Source organism: Geotrypetes seraphini, chromosome 7 (genome assembly GCF_902459505.1).
Source record: "Geotrypetes seraphini chromosome 7, aGeoSer1.1, whole genome shotgun sequence".
In the NCBI taxonomy this organism is placed as follows: domain Eukaryota; kingdom Metazoa; phylum Chordata; class Amphibia; order Gymnophiona; family Dermophiidae; genus Geotrypetes; species Geotrypetes seraphini.
In genome coordinates, this window is record NC_047090.1 from 162,542,745 (window position 1) to 162,548,478 (window position 5,734).

At 44.0% G+C, this 5,734-nt stretch overlaps 1 long non-coding RNA gene across 2 annotated transcripts; it reads right to left on the reverse strand.

The window, feature by feature from the left end:
- Positions 1-1,066: 1,066 nt before the first annotated feature.
- On the reverse strand, positions 1,067-4,282 carry LOC117363565. 2 transcript variants are annotated; one of them, XR_004540096.1, is made up of 3 exons: positions 4,240-4,282; positions 1,337-1,407; positions 1,067-1,256 (listed from the first exon to the last, which is right to left on the reverse strand). It is a non-coding gene; the product is annotated as an uncharacterized LOC117363565 (long non-coding RNA). The 2 variants fall into 2 exon arrangements; XR_004540095.1 differs by lacking the exon at positions 4,240-4,282 and adding an exon at positions 3,021-3,279.
- Positions 4,283-5,734: the final 1,452 nt, after the last annotated feature.

Consider the following 5,734-nt stretch of genomic DNA (forward strand, 5'->3'; position numbering starts at 1 on the left):
CTTCATGATCTTGTAAGTCTTTATCATGTCCCCTCTAAGCCTCCTCTTTTCCAGGGAAAAGAGCCCCAGTTTCTCTAATCTTTCCGCATATGAAAGGTTTTTCAGAGTACTGTTGACTGAAACACCCAACCTAGACATAAAGAGAATCGGGTTGCTGCAAGACAGGGACCACCCCCCCCATGAAGACTACCGGCAGGAGGGATGCCCAGTCCCTCCTGCTGGAACCCCTGAAGCTGCCCCCCCTGAATGTCCACGGTAGGAGGAGTGCCCAATTCCTCCTGTCGTCAGCGCCTAAGACACCCCCAGCAGGAGGGATCCCAGTCCGTCCTGCTGGAAACTCCCTTGCAAAGAACATCGGCAGGAGGGATGTCCAGTCCCTGCAGGAACCCCTCCCCCCCAAGCCCACCTGGCCCCCAAAGTACCTTGTTTTAAGTTAGTTGGCTGGATGAATGCTTCCTCCGTTTGTCCGGCAGGCCCGCTTTCACTGAATGGCGGGCCTGCTCCTTCCCGTTGCATTGTGGGATGTACTGGGGAGCGGCCTAAGGCCATGACTGGCCCAGGTACTTAAGGCCCCTCCTATAGGAGGGGGTCTTAGGCACCTTGGCCATCTGGAATCTTAAGCCTCTCTCCCAGTGCATTCTGGGATACAGTGTAAGTGGCCTAAGATTTCAATTGGCCAGATCCCTTAGGCCACCACCTTGGCACCAGTAATTTTTTGCGCTAAATTTCTTTTCAATGAGTGGTTGTCATGTTTTTTTTCTTTAAGGCTGATATTCAGAGTGAATTAAGCAAGCAGGGAGCTTTCCTGCCACTTAAATTGCTTGCCACTGCCTAAGTGGGGGATATTTAGTGGCACTTAGCTAGAGAATTTCCAGTTTTATTTCTTAAATTTTTTTGTAATGAATTTTTATTGATAGCGGTAAAGAGAACGCACACATGAGATCCAACACAATACAAGAAGAGCTCAGGTTAGCAAACCATATAGCAGAAAACTGCGTATTTAAAATTGTGATCAACAAACTTTGCTTTCAGAATTCAAAGTTGTGATCAATAGACTTTTCCGCCAAAATTCAAATTTGTGTCCCATGTACTTTGATGCCTCAATTTCCTAATGAAAACCTCTTTCTTCCTTGAGGCAATCGGCCACCCCAAATCACAGCCAATCAGGTTTGAGACAAACTGCCGATGTGGTTCCACGTACTCTGATGCAGCTGGAACTGGACAATTGCAACAATCATTATGTCAGCTGCGGAAGCCTAAGAGAGAGAAAAAAAAGTTACATGTTATTGCTGCGCCTGGAATAAATGGCATTTATCATATAGATAAGTAATATTACCTGTTTTCTTTAATGTTCGCAGTGGAGACCATCTCTGTTTTGCACACAAGCATGTTGTCTAGATTCGTGTTCTGAAAGATAAAAGATTTTATTTTATATATATAAAAAAATCTTTTTCTTTTTACTGAATGCGTAAGACCTTTCCTTTGAAGAAAAACAGCTTCAGTGTGAGTCACACACATGGATTAAATGACCTGCCATCTGTGTATGATTGCCAGAATGTCTGGAGAGCTTGCCAGTCTGTTTTAGTTGTGTTCGTTGTCTGAAGAAAAGGGTCTCCCAGGATTTTGGTTCTGTGTTCTTGGTTTTTTTTTGTTGTTTTTTTTTCGGTCATTCTATCCCACCCCCCTTTTGCTGGAGTGAGACAGTGGTTAGCTTAGCTAGTGTTCTCAGTGGGTTCCACATGTGGATGAAATAAAAGGGACAGGCGAAGTAGGTGATGACAGTGTATCTGGGTTCTCCATTAGTAAATGATCAAAGTACGGCAGAAGCAACACAGTAGTATAAGAAAATAAAACAAGAACCACAGTTGCAGATACAGTACTTCCCCGATATTCATGGGAGTTCCATTCCAGGAACCCCCGTGAATACGGTTTTTCGCTTGGGGAGGCAGGAGAGGGCAGCTGGAGCACCGGCGAGTGAAGGAAATCACTCGCGGTTGCTCCGATCGCCTCTTCCTGTACTAAAGTCGGGCTACACCAATCAGGAGCTGCTTTGACACGCAGCTCCTGATTGGTGCAGCCCGACTTTAGTACAGGAAGAGGCGGTCGGAGAATACCGCGAATGATTGAAACCACGAACCGCGAATTCGCGGGAGAACACTGTAGTCCATCTGGAAAAACACAGGGAAGGAAAAGTACGCTTTAAAAGTAGATTATATAAATCAAATATGTCGGTGCAAACAATTGGAATAAAGTATAGGCATCACAGAGCATCACCACGGAGAGCCATGTTGCTAATTTTTGACATCTTGTTCACAAAATGTGAGAGCTGGAGCCTACTATGGCAGAGGCGGGCCTAGATGTGGCTGCAGGCTCAGAGGCTTGGTGAAACAGGAATCAGGATTGGGAGTATAATGTCTTCAGGACACAAAGGAAAAAAAGCAGAATAGGGGAAAAATAGGGAAGATTAACTATTGTAGAGCAGTTTTCAAATAAATTCTTCACGGGCAAACAGGATCAATTTTTCTGAATCTATCTGTGTTATTATGAACAGTTTCAATCAGTGGCGTAGCGAGGGAGGGAGGTGCAGGGGCAGTGGCAACCGGCATTGCCATGCAGTGCACCCCCTCATACTCTTCCCTGCTATTCAAGTAACCTCCCTCTTGAAATAATACAAAATACTGCAATAAAAACTATCACAGGAAAAAGGCAATTTGATCACGTCACACCTTTATTAAAGTATGTGCACTGGCTCCCTATAAACAGGCATTGATTACATTTATCCCCTCTTCTACGAAACTGCGCTAGCAGTTTCTAGCGCGGGGAGCCACGCTGAATGTCTCGCGCTGCTCCCGATGCTCATAGAGTTCCTATGCGCGTCGGGAGCAGTGCGGGTCATTTAGCGCAGCTCTCTGCGCTAGAAACTGCTAGCGTAGTTTCATAGAAGAGGGGGTTAAAGTCCTACTATTCAAAGCTCCGCTACTCCTAGACAGAGTCATTATCCTGTATAATCCCTTCCGTACCTGACGATCCGAGGATAAAAATCTTCTCGTAATTCCATCCCTTCAAACTATAAACGCTAGACGAAACACACTTTTCTCAGTTATTGCTCCCCAAATCTGGAACCTATTACCAGCCCTGGTAAGTGAAGAAAAAATCCTCGAAAAGTTCAAATCAAAGTTAAAAAGCTACCTATACAGGGATGCTTTTAATTAATTTGATTTTGGAGTCTATTCAACGCTTCCACTCGAAGCAGGCAGGCATTGATCAATCAAATACTCTTCTGTTTTATCCCTTTTTTGTTCTTTTTCCTATACCAAGTTGTAGTTCCTCCCTCCATCCCCCTCTCGTCGAAAGTACATCTGTGAACCCCTAAAAATTGTTAATCTCCCCTATTTTTAAAAATTGTTCATCGCTTTGTAATTTGCAAAAAAAAGCGATTTTATCGAATCTCAAACTTGAAATGTTTCCCCGGCACAAGTAACATCTTCCACATCCTGCTCATGCTGGCCTCGGCTCCCTTCTGATGTCACGTCCTGGTCCCGTGATCTCCTTGGTATGCAAATCTGTTACATGCTCCTCCCACCCAAGCTCAAAGTTGACAGATAGCCCTGCCCCCTTAAGAAAGTCCTCCCCCTTAGACAAACCTGACCATCCCCAACCCTCAAGCACTTCTGGGACTTACGCCCAGTTAATCCCTGGTGGTCTGGGGTACAGGACAGGAACAATCCCTCTCTGCTTCCAGCCTTTCTGAATTTGCTAAAATGATGCTGAAGCCAGACGGGGTAGGAACAGAGGAGAATTGCTTCCACCCTATATTCCTAAACCACCAGGGATTATCCCTGGATAAATTCCAGGAGTGTTTTGGGAGATAGGAGGATTGGCTTAATGCAAGGAAGAAAGGGTTTTCCAAAGGGAGCAGGATTACCTATTAATTATGAGTCTGAGTGGGAAGGACTTCAGGAGGGATGGGATGGTCAAAGGAGAGATAGAATCAAGTGGAAGGGCTCAAATTGGAGGGATCAGATCAGGTGGGGAAATTTCTGGAGGGGATCAGATTGGAGAGGCACACTAGTGCAGCAGTATTTTGATATATTTGTGAGGCTAGCACCAGTGGTATAGTAAGGGGGGTGATCCGCCCCAGGCACTGTCTTGGTAGGGCCGCTGGCACCCGTACTCTTATCTGCCCTCCTTCCCCGCCTCCCACTACCACATGCACACGTCCCTTCACTTCCCCCATACCTCTTTAACATTCACGACGCGAGCAGTAATCCCAACCTCCTGCTCATGCCAGCGTCGGCTCTTCTTCTGATGTCACTTCCTGGACCCGCACCTAGGAAGTGACATCAGAGAAAGAGTCGATACTAGCGTGAGCAAACTACTGCATTTTTAATTTTTTCTCACAGCAGTAGTCTGCGTTTGTTTCAGCTTCCTTCCTTCCTGAAACAGCAAGAATATTGCAAAACAAGGCTCTTGTTGAAGGGCGAAAATTGTGTCCTGCTCCTCATGCTTTATTTGGATTGCGATCCTGTATTGTGGACAGTGTGTTTATGGTCACGGTTGGATCCTTTGAGACTGCAACTTTGCTACTTTTTGGAGATAAGTACTGGTGGAGCAGCTATTTTGACTAAAATCTGTGTGATTTTGTTTTTTCGTTTTGCTATTATTTTGCGTTTGTCATGACCAAGGTCTGAGGGTTTTTCTTCATTTTTGTATTTTGCTCAACTGGTGGGTAGAAGCAGAGGTTTTTCTCATTAGGTTCTTGCCTTTTGAATTTTTTTACTGTGTTTTTTTCCCTGGTTAGAGAAGCCTGTGATTTGAACATTTGGGGAGCCGTTTATGGCTCATTTCAGGAGCAGTGCTTGGTTTTCTGTTTGCTGTTTCTGAGGCTCGTTTTGTATGAAGATAAATTCTTGTTCCCAGAGTGGTCTTGGCAAACGTTCTGTGCGCCTAGTGAGATTGTTTATAGAATAATGGCGACATTAAGAATATTTCCGCGTTAAAGAGTAAAGTTGAATGCTAAAATTTAATGCCAAAGTGATGAAGGAGAGAAAAACAGCAAATGGATAAGAAGGCCTGGGATACCCAGTTAAGACCACAGATAGAAGGAGGTATAATCAGAGACTGGGAAAATATGATCAGAAAAGTAAAATCATCAGACAACAAAGGTAGGGAATATGATTTTATTGTCAGTTTTGAGAATTTATATCTACTGTCTATATTTTGCACTGTTCAAGAAGAAATTAATTTATTTCTATTTCTCTGGTGCATGTAGAGTCTGGCATCTTAGGGTTTCGTTTGTGTATATTAGTACTTTTAGTTTGCGGTCCTGTATTTGCATAGAGGTTATCTGTGTTCTGCATGTGTGACCAAGGCCAGATGTTCTGGTAGGAATGAATGCTGAGAAGCTTACAGTGTGTTTTGTGCAGTTTAATTTTGTGGTTGACCATTATGTGTTGTTAATAAAATTATATTGTGTGTATATATGAAGAATGAATGGAAAAAATTGTATTATTATTATGGGGCGGGGTCAGGGACAGAACGTTGAGGCCCCCCCCCCCTCAAACTTATAAGCTTTCTGCTGTCTGTGACTGCAACTATAGCACAGCAAATTAATAAATAAATTGTTGCTACTAAAATAATCATTTCAATCTCAAAACGTGCTACAGCAAAACCACAGGTTGCAACTCGCTATGTGCTGCCCCTTCGTTGATGGCGCCAAAAAGAAGGAAAGGAA